Source organism: Rhopalosiphum padi, chromosome 4 (genome assembly GCF_020882245.1).
Source record: "Rhopalosiphum padi isolate XX-2018 chromosome 4, ASM2088224v1, whole genome shotgun sequence".
In the NCBI taxonomy this organism is placed as follows: Eukaryota; Metazoa; Arthropoda; class Insecta; order Hemiptera; family Aphididae; genus Rhopalosiphum; species Rhopalosiphum padi.
Window position 1 is genome coordinate 3,625,385 of NC_083600.1, and position 16,577 is coordinate 3,641,961.

At 24.0% G+C, this 16,577-nt stretch overlaps 1 protein-coding gene across 1 annotated transcript in view; it reads right to left on the reverse strand.

Annotated features, from left to right (window-relative positions):
• Window positions 1–16,577, reverse strand: part of LOC132929280 (chaoptin) — an 85,484-nt gene that overhangs the window by 56,028 nt on the left and 12,879 nt on the right. The window contains exon 2 of the mRNA XM_060994529.1: window positions 16,231–16,329. The gene's annotated coding sequence lies outside the window, so the exon portion shown is untranslated. The remainder of the gene's footprint in view (window positions 1–16,230; window positions 16,330–16,577) is intronic.

The following is a 16,577-nucleotide window of genomic DNA, read 5'->3' on the forward strand; positions in this document are numbered from 1 at the left end:
GATTTAATTAATATTTTAATTTTTAATTTTAAAGTGTGTTATTTTTATGTAGTTTATCAAAATTTAAAAATGATCATTATACACTTTAACATTAAATAACAATAAAAGCCTACGTGATCTCCTAAATAATGGGCTTTTTTTAATAATAATAATAATTATAAAATATATAAATTCATTATAATATTAATACCAAGAAAATAAAATTGGATCTGTTGTACCATTTTTATATCAAAAAACTCTGCAACTTGTTAAGACTTAATATAAGGTTTATACAACCAGGTTAAAGATTTTTTGCTCTTAAAAAATATACGTAAAACTCTACGCACTACTGCAGCACCTACTAGTTCCTATCACCACTGATTGTAATCTAAAATTGTTTTCTTACGTCAGAGATCAGTGATATACAGACACCATGTCGTTTTGGTCCATTATTAATTATTATATTACGCACTTACCATAAATTATTGATTATTATGTTCTATCCCCAAGGCGACAAGGAAAGGTGGCTACCGGTTGGAGTAATAAACAAAAATAGTAATTATATTACTAAATTTCAAATGAATAGAACTTCGTAAGCGGCCGAATACTTTCGATACATCTAACAACTAAAATGCAATGTGTATTGTTTCATTTTTAAGTTGGTCAACGTTAGTTTATGATTTGGTCGATACGTTTCATTAGATGTATACATTACGATTATGTTTTATCTAAAAGTTACTACATAAAATGTGCTATTCGACATTTAAACATTTAAGTTATGTCGGAATAAATAGTTTATATAACCATGTTTATTTATTGTGCTATATTTATTTACCTGTACACATAGTAAATAATATAATAACATTTTCCAACATAGTATTTAGTATTTTCATGTCTAGTTTTTATCATCAAATTGAAAGCATCGTTATTAAAACTTTTAAAAATATTATACCCTACATTGCAATATAACATTTGAAGTTTACGACTTTACGGATTACTGGGATTCATTATTGAAAAATATTTTTCTAGTAAACTTTATTCGTTTAAACTAGGTACATTTACTGTGGCAGATGCTATTATATTTAATATATTTTGGTAAAAATACATCCAATATCACTGCATTGGTTAAAATTGAAAATATTATTTCGACGGTTATTGTGTATTCAATTTTTAGTAATTTATTACTATAAAAAACTGTCGCAAACATATTATATTAAAGTGTGAAGTTGTCAACATTTACAAATAACTTCAAATAACTTTAATATAGTAACTTGAAAGTAGGAAGGTATAGTTTTGTTAAAATTAAATTTTGTTCATTTCCGGTTCAAAAAATAATAATAACGCAACTGTTTATAAAATAACAATAATGGTCGTTGAAAAACTTTATTATATGAATTTATTAAAGAAAATCACGAATTACACATCATTTATATTCAAATCTCAAGAATTCATAGCATTACATATAAAAGTGGATAAAAAAAAAGTATTTTTATTCGGTCAGCACGTAATTCCTGAATTGACGATGATGAAAAAAAATTGTATTTCAATGGTATGGTAAAAATAAAAATGAATGATGAGAATTTACACAACAATAATGTAGTTCAAATAGTAATAATACGAAAAAAATATATATTATATTCGTATATAATACAAATTTCGTTGGAAAAATTGTTTGTTTTTTTTTTTTTTTTTAAACAAAGAATCATAAGAACACGTAAATGTTGGTGTTAATCATTTCACACAGGCAAATTATTTTTAGAAAACGAAAACTCAGTATCTTACATAATAACAATAATAATACACCAGCTGCCGACAAGGGACAATTTTTCATAATCATTTTTTTTTTTTATGTTCCGTCATGTTTTCCTCGGTTTTTATGATATATTTTTTAATTCAGTCCTATTGTACACGCACAATATGTCTTCACCTTATTGATTTCGGTGGAAATGGCTTTATAAAGTTTTCAATTTTAACCGGGAGCTCACATAAAGTTTTTCTACCATTTTTTAATTTATGGTTATTTTTTTTTCTTGCTAGATTAATTTAAGTTTTCGCGCGTGAACAATCTATACGACACCTGTGGCTACTCAGAGAAAACTTTTTACGTTTTCCCACAGCAAATCGGTTAGCCTTTAAAATATCGTCACGTTTGATTACTATTTTGTGACAATTTTAAACTCCTTTCCTGGGAAAATACATTTTCGTTTAATCATGTTGATCATACTAAGTTCATAACATTTTCCAATTAAACATGTTGTAGTTTATCAAACACATCTAATAATTATAAGGTATAATATCTGGTAGTACTGTGTTTCTTGTGTTACATGTTTGGTTAACCATCAAAAAAAAAAATCTTCTTCCCTACAATTGGAATTTATGATGTTAATAAAACGTATTCTTTTTTTATGATAATATTATAGCTAGGTACTTATTATAATTCCGCAGTCAAAATAAATTAGGCTACAGTGAGATTATACCAATGAAATATTTATATTTCTTTAACAATCTTTCTTTTTTTTTTAAAGTTTTTAATGTATTAAGTAATGTTTGTGTCGTTTAAATAATATTTATTTAAATCTTATTTAAGTGATAAAAATGTGCAGTAATTTTATTCAAATAAAATAAATTATCGATGTTGTAAATATAAACTTCTCGCATAAATACATACGAAGTTAACTAAACATTTTTATGCTATTATAATGGAAAAAATATAATGTGTTATTATAGGTATTTCAATAAATCTGAGAAATGAATTATAAGGCTATGATAAAGTGATTTTATACGTTATGTAGTACGTTTAATACAATATAGTAGGCATACAAAAAAAACATTTTTATATAGAAATCTCATATTATAGTACAATTTTTTTAAAGTATTTTTTAGTATTTTTAAATACAAGTGGAATAACTGTATTTTGTTCTTATAAAAATAAAGGTAAATGTTTTAAATTCTACACTATTTCCACGCCCACAAACCTTGTTGATTTTTGCGCCGTGCTTAAAATTAAGCCGATCAAAACCATCATCATAAAACATTCTACTGGTGAACGTTCTGGTCTTAAAAGTAAGTGTTTTAACAAATGTGGAAAAATAAAATAAAAATAGAAAGTGAAAAATGTAATGATCTATATGTATATTATTGCATTTAAATTATTAATTTTTAAATATTTTTAGCTTGTATTTAAATACATTTTAAAAATATTATTTTCTAATATTAGATAATTCATATTTGCAAATTTTTTAATTGAAAATTGTATTTATTGGTATAGGTTTTCTAATAATAAACAGTTAATAATTACATACTAAATATATAATAATGAATCAATACCATCATTTATTATTATAGTCATACTACCGCAGATTACCGTTTTTATCACAAACGTACATAATATATACATACAATTAATCTTTTAGTAATATTTTCTCCAATATGCAATACACATTATACAATGATTGTCGCCATTAAGCTATTTAAGTGGCCATGATGGCTATTGTAGAGAGGATATTATATGCATTAATGAGTATTAAATTAATATAGTAACTGTTATATTAATAATATTGTTGAGCACATTGATATTACGATAAAAAATATTGCATGAACATGATGTATCCATATCACCACTGTAAAAATCAGTAATGATATGTTAATTTTGATCAATAAGTTAAACTTATTTTTATGTCCAAGTCAATTGATTTATTTCTGAAAATGCAATTTCAACTTATGAAAAATATGAATATAAAATAGAGACATTTTGTTGTATATTTATTATTCATATCATAAACGAAAAACACTTTAAGACCTTAAGAGTGCAGTCAATAAAATAAAACAAACTAAATACAAAATATAAAATTTGTTAATGAATTCATAGTTTTTTTGGCAGACATACGCTTCAGGGTCCTATATTTTATAATTTTATATTTTGAAAACATCATTACTGTACATAATGATATTATTGATTAGTTTGTAACTATTCCTTTAGGGAACATATTACATATTTACTTACATATATATACATGTTTATTGTAAATGAGTATACATTATACCATTGAATACATAGATTCAAAAGTAAACTTTTTTTTGTGAAACTTTGTAATGAAAAAACGAGTATTAATATTTGTAAATTGGCTGGAATTTTTTAAATTGTGTTAATAAACGATTTATTTAGCTTAAGATAAATCTAATTTGTTAAATAAAAAATTACGTTATCTATTTAAACTAATATTATTAGATGTTTGTCAAGTGTTTATTTATAGTTTTTACTTTTTTTTTTTTTAATTATGCGTGAAAGAGACTTTGAAAATCAAATTTTTTTTAAATATCGATTCACTCAGTTTTAAATCGAAAAAGTATAGAGCTACTTGAAATTCAATTAGTATGTCCAATATAAAAAGATAAACATTAAAAAAAAAAACATGATTGTAAAAACGAACATTCTTCTTTAGAGTCTTGATATAAGTTTATAACAAAATAATTAAAAGTATGCCTGTAGTTCCTAAATACAGTAAATTATATCAAACAAAAAAAAAAATTTATCTTTTAATCTTACACGTAACATATTAATTCAAAATACTTTAAAAAAATTTAAATTTAAATTTAAATAAATGTTTATATTAAATTTATATTAATTTAAATTTTCCTGAATTAAATAATTTTTCTTGAATGGAAACGTATTTTATTTGATAAACGTGACTTAGCAAGAGATAACAAAAATGAATTAAACTATCTATTATGTATAATAGTATGCAAAATAAAAATTCTAAATAAATTGATTTGTCATGAAATTTTCATACGTCGTTATACAATATATTTTTTTTCATTTTTTTTCTGAACGCCATTGATGTGTAGTAGATGTGAGTTATTTAGACATACAACATAGAATTTAAATTGTGCCTAAAATAGAGCAGCTTTCAATCGATGTCGTATCTACAATGAATCGCTTCCGTACTATATAGACACGATTTTCTTGTGTGTGCCTAGTGCCTGTACATAAACGTTTGATATCGAATGAGAGCTTATTCTGACAGTACTAGAAATTGTGGCTGATGTTTTTGTGTTCTCTTCAAAGGGTTTGGTGGGGGCAGTAATATTGTGTATTTTACCATCATTAAATAAACTATGTGGACCCTTCGATGACAAGTGGTTAATTTCAAGACGATCACTATTTTACATTTCACGACGTGTCGGCCATTCTACGGGCCTCCCACTAACTTAAAAAATGTATTTACAAGTAGGTATTTCGGTTTGGGACGAAACAACATTTTCGTTCGATAATACTCTAACAAGAACTTAAACTAATTAACAAATTCCTAGATAAAACACTACACAGTAATTAAATCCGTCGGATATTCATTATTTCTCATTAACTATATTATAATTTAATCCTCGTTATGTCACGTAGAAGTACGAATAGGTTAGGTTAATAGTATGCAAATAGCCAATAATATAATACCAGAGCCTTTTATCTATTACTTATCATTAAATGTTCTCGAGTACATAAAATAATTCAGTTTAACTGTAAATAATTATTGACAGGTTATTGACTTATACAAACGAGAAATAGTAAATCTTAGAATAAATTATTATCAATTCACGGTTCAGTTCCAAAATTCGTATAAAAAAAATTGTAAAAATCCAAATTTTCAAATAAAATCAAATGTGATGAAAGCTATTGTAAAAATATTATTATAATATGCTATATTATACTATATTACACATGATTAACTACCGCGAAATCCGTAATTTCATAAGAAAACACTTAAAAAAATATAGAAATCTGGCATTGGTATATATTTAAAAATCAATATTATTATAATATTATGATGCATGTAAAAGAACAATAAACTAATAATTATTTCACAATTAATATAGTTTAACTTATAATTTTTCAGAAAAAGTTCACTTAATATAAGAACTGCACCCTTGACTAATTTTTACCATAATAAATCTCTGATTAAAACAGTGGAAAATCCAATAAAAAATTTAAGCTTTAAAAATATTTAGTAATAATATACTTTTCCCAATCTGTTTATGACACTACGTTTAATTCGGAATATTGAATTGCACTCGCGCATTAACTACGCGTACACAGTTATTTACCAGCAAGTGGAGATTCTCCTGTATAGTAATATGCTCAGATGCTATCTGCTTGTACCACAAATATATATATATATATTATATGTGTATACCACCGAGTAACAGCAAAAGCTACTTTCCCCTTCGACATGATCCAACCGAGTGACACGGCTTGCTAAATCATTTGATGGGTTGCTGCTAGAAAACTTATCAACCCAATAGCCACACTCCACACACACATATACACACATAATATACAACATTCGTGACTATCTACTTAAAACATTAAGTATAATATCATGTATAATGTATGCGAGTAAAGTGTCGAGTAGCAGCTACCTATTTGAATATCATCGTAGTAAACGTAAACGCATATTACACCCTCGTTCTACAAAACATACATTTTCGTGTAAAATTGTTATTCTTTTCATTTTATAGTTATATTCGCAGTTGAACTATGAATGCATGTACATCTGAACTTATATATATATTTTGTTATAGACACATCTGCACTAACAACATATACGGAGATAATTAAAAACGACAGTGCTTGTAATACTTCTTTTTTTATTTTATAAAAAAATTGATAACGAATAAAATATAAAATCTCAAAAATGTTAAGCTATGTTCTATACATTTTATAGAAACTGTTTGGTCACTACTTTTATCACGATTGCGGATAAAAATGTTTAAGAACTAAAGTGAGTAATATTCTCTAAGCATATTTGAAAATTAAAAGATTAGATTTTGAATAACTGCGTTGTTTTACTATTGAAGAAAAAAGAAATAAGCGTGCTTAGTAATTCACCCTGAATCTATGTAGATAGATAGGTTACGTATTTGTTTAAAGTTTGATTTTAACAATATTTTGATTTATTTGTAAAATAAAAATAACACGTAAATAATCATGATAAAAATATCTAAATAATAACAATACTCGCTGTATTGTCAATTTAACATTTACATTTTCATTTTGTTTTAAACAAACAACGAATTCACGTGTCTGATTTTATTTTATTTATTAAACTTTTAACAATTTAAAATACTGAGTTAAATTTATTTTGATTATTATTTATAAAGTGTTTTATATCGATGTTCTATTTCTGTGGAATCCGAAGCAGGACTTTTTGTCATCAATTATAATAAAATAAATAACAGCTTATACAATATAAAATAATTTATAATCAATCGTTCAACGATATTTACACTTATAATATGAATTTAAGTTTTTTCAACATGCGTGAAAAACACGTCATGTTATATGTCAAAATAATTATTGAAAAATTCCAAATGATGTTTTTATGTTTTTTTCTTTTAATCTCAATTACGAGACCGGTAAGTACCTCAATTTATAACATAAAGTATACAATATTTTATTATTTTTCAAGTATATTATTAATATTTCAAACAGTAAATAATATGTTTGTCACGCTAAGAACAGTATTAAAAAAATGTGTACATTGAAGTATTTTTTTTTTAAGGTATGTATTTTAGTCTTATAGAAATAATAACATAGAACAATATTAATCAAATACAATAATTTATAATACATTATTTATATCTATTTTTTTTTTTAATATTATGGATTCATATAATACTATAAGAAAAAGTTTTCTTAATTTATTTAGAACAAATGATTTATTATAGAATAAAACTTAATATTAAAAGTATCTACTACTTATATTATACAAACGAAGATTATACAGCAACTTATAAAATCAAACTTGACTATTAATATTTACAGACAACAACTCAGCATAGCCTAACCGCAGTAATCTTTCTATGAATATTATTTTTAACCACATAATTATGTTATTATACAAATAATAAATAAATAATCATTTATTTTTAATTATACACATAACTCATATACCTAAGTTAAGGATATTTGATCATTTTTCGATAAAAATAAAATAACTCAAAATTAAATCAATGAAAATATTTAAAGCCGATATGAAAATAAGTTGTATATCTCAATTAAAAGATAATGGTTATTTAATTATATATTCTATGTTTTATAATTTTCAATTAAAAATATTTTAATTCATTATAAAAATATAGTGAAATAAATTTATTTTAGAGTAATTATATTTAAAATCAGAAAATATGATTAATAATATTATCTTTAAATTTATTTTTACTTTAGAGTGAGAAATTGTTATTTTTTTCAAAAAGGTATTGTTTATTATTTTTTTTCGTAAAATAACATAAATTATTTGATACACAAACATTATTTCTTGGAATTAGAGTAATAAGTTTCTGTTTTTTTTTTTTATACATCATTTCTATTTCATCTCATATATTGGGATTTATCCTAATTGCGACGCTTCTTCTTTTATCCAACCGTTTCAAAGATCTACTGCAAATACATTTTCTTAAAATTTTGCCTGCGGTCAGTTTTTATCCTTTTGAAGTTTCCAATAGCTACACCGATTCCCCCTTAATATGCAATCCTAATATATTTTCTTCTTTAATTCCACTGGACATGAAAAAGGACCTAGTGCTTTTACCGTAAGTCGTATAAGTATACATATATACGCAATAGTTTCAAAAACTTCATAACATTTTGTCATGTATTCTCGTTTGGAAGGCTTTTAGGCGATTAAAAAGTGTATATTATAAAACTGTTCGCCTTTATAACTTAAGTTATTTTTAAATGAGATATTAGAGATGTTTTAACTCGTTTTAAAATTTAACGAAATATTTATTTCAAATCACTAAAAACCATAAAATTGAAAAATTTGCTAAAATCAGTTGTATAATTTATCATTTGTATACGATAGGCGTAATATAATACTCATTGGATCGAATATCAATTTCAATCGATATTTTCCCGTTACCAAAAGTAGCTTTCTACAGGCTACAAACTACGTTAGTTCCTTCATACGCTCATACCTCTTGGTACCAGTTACTCTATTAATGTCACATACCTAGTTAATATATTTGTTTCGGATTCCGGTCCGTTTGAAATCGATTTTAAGATTTATTTCAGAAACCCATGGGTCAAATCTCACCGTCGCATAGTGACTTGGAATATAATCTATAAGTTGATTATAATATATTATGACAACACATAATTATTAGGGGGTTTAAGAACCTTTAATTTTCATAAGTATAGATCAATATAAATGGAGAAAAAATATACTTCTAACAGGTCAAACAAATCGATTTTCGTATTTAAAACTAGTTTTATTGATTATTTTTTTATTTAAGGTGTCCTTTGAAAATGTATTTACTTATTTTTTTGTTATTCAGTGACTATCTAAAATATAAGTCAAATAACTATAAATATATTTTGAGAAAAAAAAACTAAATATGAATATATTTTTAGGTTATTTGGTTTTAGCGTGAACCCTTTTATGAGAAAAATGTTATTAAATTTTTAAGCATTTGCTATATATAATTAGCAAATATATTGTGATGTTAACGAATTTTGTTAAGATTTAAACTTCAAATGTTTATAGCGAAAAATCATTACTATATATGTATATTTTTTAAATACCTAGTTATAATAACCACTTATGGCAAACCTTACAATAAAATGTTCAACCTTTTTTTTCATACAGCTAAATAATATTACTTTACCCATAATTACTCCATAGTTAAAATAGTAATACTTCATGATAAACAATGATATATATATATATATATTTGGTTTAAATTAAGGTTTTAGGTATCTTATTTAACTTATGATACCTAAATTATCAAAATATAATAAAAAAAAAAACCAAAAATAAATTTGTGGTTCATTTATTTTTCTTGTAGTGGAAAACATCGAGTTTTTTTACTATAATATATGTACACATACAAAATACACATCATTGTTATACATAAATCAATACATTGTTTGCTTCTTTCAGAATCTAAAATTAATTTAGTTACAGTGTATAATATACTTTCAAAAAACCATTTATTTTTGGGACTTGTCAATCGTATGTTCGTCAATAAATTATCAATAGAACAAAAATATTATTATTTCATTAATAATGTTTGTCATTAAACAGTATTTCCTCCAACTATTCTAAAGTTGTATAATATAAAAGCTTTATAGTTTTTATAGAATAATTTTAATTTGTAAATTGTTTTTTTTTTAATTGTACTGTTCATATTGAAATATAATAAATACAAACAATATATATTTATTTGTAGGAAAGAATTACAACAGCTTGTCTACTACTTAATATTAATATAAATAATATTTAATATAATACGATTTTTTTTATACTATAACTAATTGACAAATAATTTGTTAGCAATTGAGATATATATATATATATATATATATATATTCAATATTTGAGTTATGCAATTTTATCCTTAATAAGTATTGTATTTTCATAAAATGGTAAAAAAAAAAATAACTGAAACTAGCATTTGATATCCGAATACCATGTACGCTATATTACTCGGTTCAGATTCAGATAATTTGAAAAATGAAATATGTATTTATAGTTGTTGTTTTCATAGTTTTTGTGTGTATATAAAATATTTTAGCTAGTAAAATCCTTTAAAAGAAATATATATAGCTACGCATAATTTGATTTAAACCATATAGAGCATACATTCTAGTTGATTTATAAAATTGAATTTGTTAATTAATTTAACATTTTGATAAAGAAAAAGGTCAAAATAGTGACCTTTGCTATAAACACTTCTTGTTGGATATAAATGAAATGAATACAATATTTAAAAAAATAATGTTTTTAATAATTTATTATTAACATGAGATAATATTAAAAAAAGTCTCAAATTCATTAAATTAAAAAATGTTCTATATTTTTCTATTGGTCTATAATAATATACCTATTATATTTATATTTAGGTACTAAGGAGACCAATTATATGATATTATATGTATTGAACATTTTAATTTTAAGCATAACATGTTTTTAATATTAAAATTATATTCATGCCCTATGATATTTTAAATATGCTTTAAAAAAACTTTAAATATTTTTAATTGCACATTGTACTACTTTTATTAGTTATACTGCAATTTCAGTAATACTTTAAAATTGATCTGTTTAGTTATTCTTTTACTCAATTTAAAAAAATATATATTTATAGTCTCTTCCTCTCATAACGTTATCATCCACAATTTATTTTTATTCATTTTATGTTTTTTTTTCCTTAAATAAATAAAAAAAATCCTAATATTTTATGTCGACTGGTGTCACTTTAAGATAATTTTTTATTTATGTATCTTTGACGAGTCTAAGTTGAATACTACAATATAAATTTTATTTATTTATTTATTGAATATAAATCTTATACAATTATTATAAACATAAATTTAATATATTTTCCTATTTTAATTTTCAAACTTTATATAATATCAGTTTGGTGTTTTCATAAATCATATTTGATTATCTACTTCTATATTTTTGTATATTGTTTGATTTTAATCAGAGTATATTACATAAATATGCATAGGTGAAACTAGACATTTGTAACAGTCTAGGTCAAAATATTTTAAAATTGTCCTTCTCTCTTGTCAAAAAAATTTTTAGCAATTTAAATTTGTCTATTTTATAACTTTATAGAAGAACTAATCATATTTATACAATTAATATTTTAGTCTTTGTTTTTGTATTAATATTTAATATAAGTAGATATTAGTTATTTTTTTTTTATGTTATAATCATAATATATACTATTGATAAAATAAATTAAATATAAATAAAAATACGTAAAAATAGTTTTAATTTTTTGATTTTAGTAAAATATTTTAATTTAAAATTAAATTAAATTATAAATGAATCATTATACTATTAAGTTAATAAGTTTTATTTTAATGAATATCGTACTATATTTATGCAGTTTATGTAGAAATTAAGTACTAAGTATTATAATATATTATATAAAAAAAAGTTAAATTTATGTTAAACTTATCATATTGTGTTTAAAATATTTGTCTTGAATGATATAGTTGTTGTAAATTAATTTTTTTAAATTAGTACAATAAAAAATAGATACATTTCCAACTATGGGTTCTAAGCTAAAGAATAATTTAATGTTAATATTAAAATAATCAATTTTATATATAAATATTAAGAATAATTCGACCTGTCTAATTATTAATAATAAACTTACGTATAAATCAATATGATTATTATTATCTTAAGCACAGAGTTAAATTTTAAATGCTAATAATATAAAATCTAAAGTTTTATCCATAAATGAGGTATGTACATTATAGAAATAAATTATAATTTAGCATAAAAAGTTGAGCATGATTCTGAATAAATTATCCATTTAGGATCAAGGGCGAAAACATTTTTATTTATACAGATGAAGAAATTAATGAGAAATCATTTTAAATTTAATTAAATATTATATATTATAATATTCAAAGCCATTATAATTGATAGTTTGGAGGATATAATATGAGAATGTTTCCGCTGTTCTCAGAGAGTTCTATTTCCAAAAGTATAATGTTCACCAGAAAAATTATAATAAACATATAAGAATACCACTTTTCAAAACAGACATGAAATGCAATACCTACGTCCGTGTATGAATAAATTTTATGATTTTATATATTATTGTGTTTTTATGATATATTTAGGTCAATTTATTCCTTGCTTAAAAAAATTATTGGTAGAAACACATGAACAAATCTCCCTGAAACACGCGTGTTACAGACGTTTCGCATAAATTAATATTCCAGCCAAACCACACACATAACTTTTTTGGCCCAGGTATATGTCCCATCGTTGTTTAATACACGGACAAAAACCTTATAGTATCTATCTCACGGAAAAAGTTAAACCAAAAAGTTTTAGCTCCCCTTCGTGATAAATCATTTGTTTTTTTTTATTATTACCTACTATTATTTCTCGTTGCATACCGTTATTCTATACATTATTTTGGAGCGATATAATTATATAACATATTATACTATATAAAGTGATTTTCCAAGCATGCAAACCAAATTTTTTTCATCCAGTAATGGATTTATATGAATTCTGTTTTTTGAAATTTTAAATGATTGTTTCAGATAATTCGTTTATTGAAGAACAGACATTTTATCCGTATTTTCAAATTTTTTATACTTTTTGCACTACTTAAGACGTGACTGGTAGAAATAGCCTTTGTTTATTTTTTTAAATAAACCCCGTCTCTCTTTCAATGGATAATTTTTTTTTGCAAAGCGTTAATGCACCCAATTCAACATTTGAACGAGTCATTTTCTAGGTCATTTTCCTTAAGTAGGTACTTTGAAAAATCTCAATAATTTAAAAATGTGATCTTTGAAGATTTACCATGTGGTGCTAATTAAAGAAATTGATTTGTAAAAAAAATAATAATAAACATTTTTTATTATAAAGAAACTTATAATGTTTATTTTACATAGATTATTTATAGATCAAATAATATTTTATTTTTAAAACGCACAGTGTCATCTATGTCAGTGTTCTGTTAGTTTTCCGTTATCTGTATAATACAGTGAATATTATCTGGATTTGAATTATATAATTGTATAATAATTACGGACGAGAGACGACGAGTTCAATATATTTATGTATAAGTATAGAGGCATAGTATGAGCATGTAGAAAAAATTTAGTAAGATCTATTACATTAATCGAATTAATCTAGAAAAGGACTGGATATAAATAACACTACAGAGAAAATATAAAATTTTTAAATTTATAAATAGGTAAAGTTAATTACGATTAGCACACAAACAATAGCGAAAAACCTATAGGAAACAGATACGATATAATGATATAATATTATAATATACATCTGAACGATCAATTAAAAATGTTTACTTTTTGACTTCTTCATTTCTTGTATTTAATATAAAACTTAATTTTTAATCTTTTTTTTTTTGAGTTCACCATTATATTATTTTCATCGTTGCGTGAGATTAGCAAGCATTACAGTGAATTAGTGACCATTTTCCATTGTTGAACATTTAACGGGTTCTCGCGTAAATTTAATTTACATTAAAAAGAAACTAAAGGAATATTATCGGCATATTAACTGCACACCTAGTAAATAATACGTTCGTCAATGCACATTACACTGAGAAATAATTATATTGTAATATAATAGTAAAACCGTGCACACGCCCCGGAGGAAAATTTATAAAATTGTACAACCGTCGAGAACTCAATTAAAAAAAATAAAATAAGGAAATAAAAGGATATTATATGGAGGAAAAAACAAAAAAATTAAGCTTCCTGTTTATCTATACATAAGATGCTTTTGTGCGTATAATAACGTCACGTAGCGAATAGTAATGGGTATAAAAATAAAGGAGAGAAAACGTACCGTTGTCTAAAAATTGGAACGCTGTGCACAAGACATTAGGCATAATCTTGTTGTTAGTTCGTTATAATAATATATTAACTTTATCATTCTCCAGATGTTTTTCGTTTGCTATACCTTAGAGACAATTTTCTGTATATCTAGAATTAATATCAAGGTAAAAAAAAAAGTGTTTTTCTTCAAATACGCAGTAAAACAATGTAACACTATTATAATAAAACCAGAAAACGGCGTTGTGTGTATGCAATTTAATTACATTATTTAGGTGCAATACTAATAATATTATAAAATTATTGTTGAATGCTATTATATGATTTACATTTTTAATCATAATATTATTATTTTATTATAATGAATAGATATTGAAAAAAAGAACAAAACTGCGCGTTTTACAATGACAATATTATTATAATATAATATTTTGAACACAAATGCAATTTTATTTTTTGTTTTCTTTAACAATGCGATTTTTTTTTTTGTGTCAAAATATTTATATTAAGGTTTTTTATATCATTCCTCACGTGGTATTGAACAGTTTTTTTTTTTATTAATATTATTTGACAAAAAAATATCATCCCTTTGCCTATAACCATTTTTTGCGCCTCGTCCAGACGCGTCTTCTGAAATGCATGGTGACACTATTCAAATTAAATTTTAAAACTACGTATGTCTTCTTTGAAGGCTCTGAATCAAACGATATTAAACTTTCAAGAGTTTTGACGCTTGGCTGCTTTACGAAGTTCTTCACTTAGCAGTAATTTGTGATTATTTTTAATTTTTCATTAGTTGCACGGTAGCTTATATTGAATTTTTAGTAGTTTCTAAAATTTCCTTTTCACAACAATTAGATAAACAATTTAAAAATGTGTCAATTGTGTTAAATATTTTTATACTACCATTTAGGAATATATAAGAAGTATAGTTTACTTACTATCTGTTTTTTTTTTTTTATTATTGTTTATAATATTGACTTCGATAAATTTCATATTATATTTATTCCGTTTTTACGGTTTCGTATATTTTATGTATTTTGAAATTCTTCAATATAGTAATTAGAATTATGCTTATTGCGCCTATTTTCTAAAATTCAATCTATATAATAAATGTATATTTGATGATTTTTTTTTAGAAACAAAATAAAAGTTAATATTGTATTTAGTTGAACGCTACAACAACATGTCGATAAAGCAAGAATTAAATAAATATTTAATGCCTACTGATGACCATATTATTTTCAGTGTAATCTTTGATGATGTTTTATAAACATTCAACATTATTATGTGTTGAATTATATTATGCTTTTTATTCAGCCATACGCTTAAACGGTAATTACCTGAAAATCATAATATAGTTAGAATCTCGATGTCATACGCATTTAACTGCAGTTGGGGCTAACACGTGTAGTAGGCGATCTTTATTTCCACTATATAATTGTTTCACTCGAGCTGTAATACGAAAGCTTTCCAGAATAAATGGACTCTGAGTAAGTTGGCCTAGGAGGTCAGTTGTGAGCTGTAACGTACACTAACGCGGCAATGTTGAAAATACGAGTATGAAGAAACGAATTTCAACCGTACTACATTACCATCGTCTCTATATTTATTCATAAGTATGTTTAAGTACACTCAGGCACCTGCGTTTTATATAAAAATATCTAACCCGTAAAATATAATCACGTTTTTTTGGTACCAGAAATTTATGAATATTGTATAAATATTATTAAAATCACCTCCTCTGAACCGTAACAAATTATAGTGGGACAATATCATATTTACTGCGAGAGTTGGTTTGTTCAAATTATTTTCTCTGCCTTTTAAACATAAGTGGTATCAAAGGCTAATAATAATAATTCGGGTTAAAAGATTTAACTATCCTATAAAACTTATAGGAAATTACTTACCTTCGAAATAATATTTTTGCTTTGTAACGGTTTCTTTTTCAATATTCTTCTTTCTTCTGTCACATCGTGTAGTGTCGAGTCCTTTTCAAAAATCACCCCCTGTCGAAAAACAATCTTTTGTATAATATTCAATAAACTAATAGGTATTATATATATTACATATTACAAAGTTATCGATGCATGTATATTTTATATATTTATATTATTATGGGTTACACATTAAACGTGAAGAACAATATAATCTTTTCTGTATAAGGCCCTTCAATTTTGTACAATCATTAATCTCGATTAACGTTGATTCCCAAGCGTTTTCCCACCCGAACAGTTTTCGGGTATTTTAACAAAAT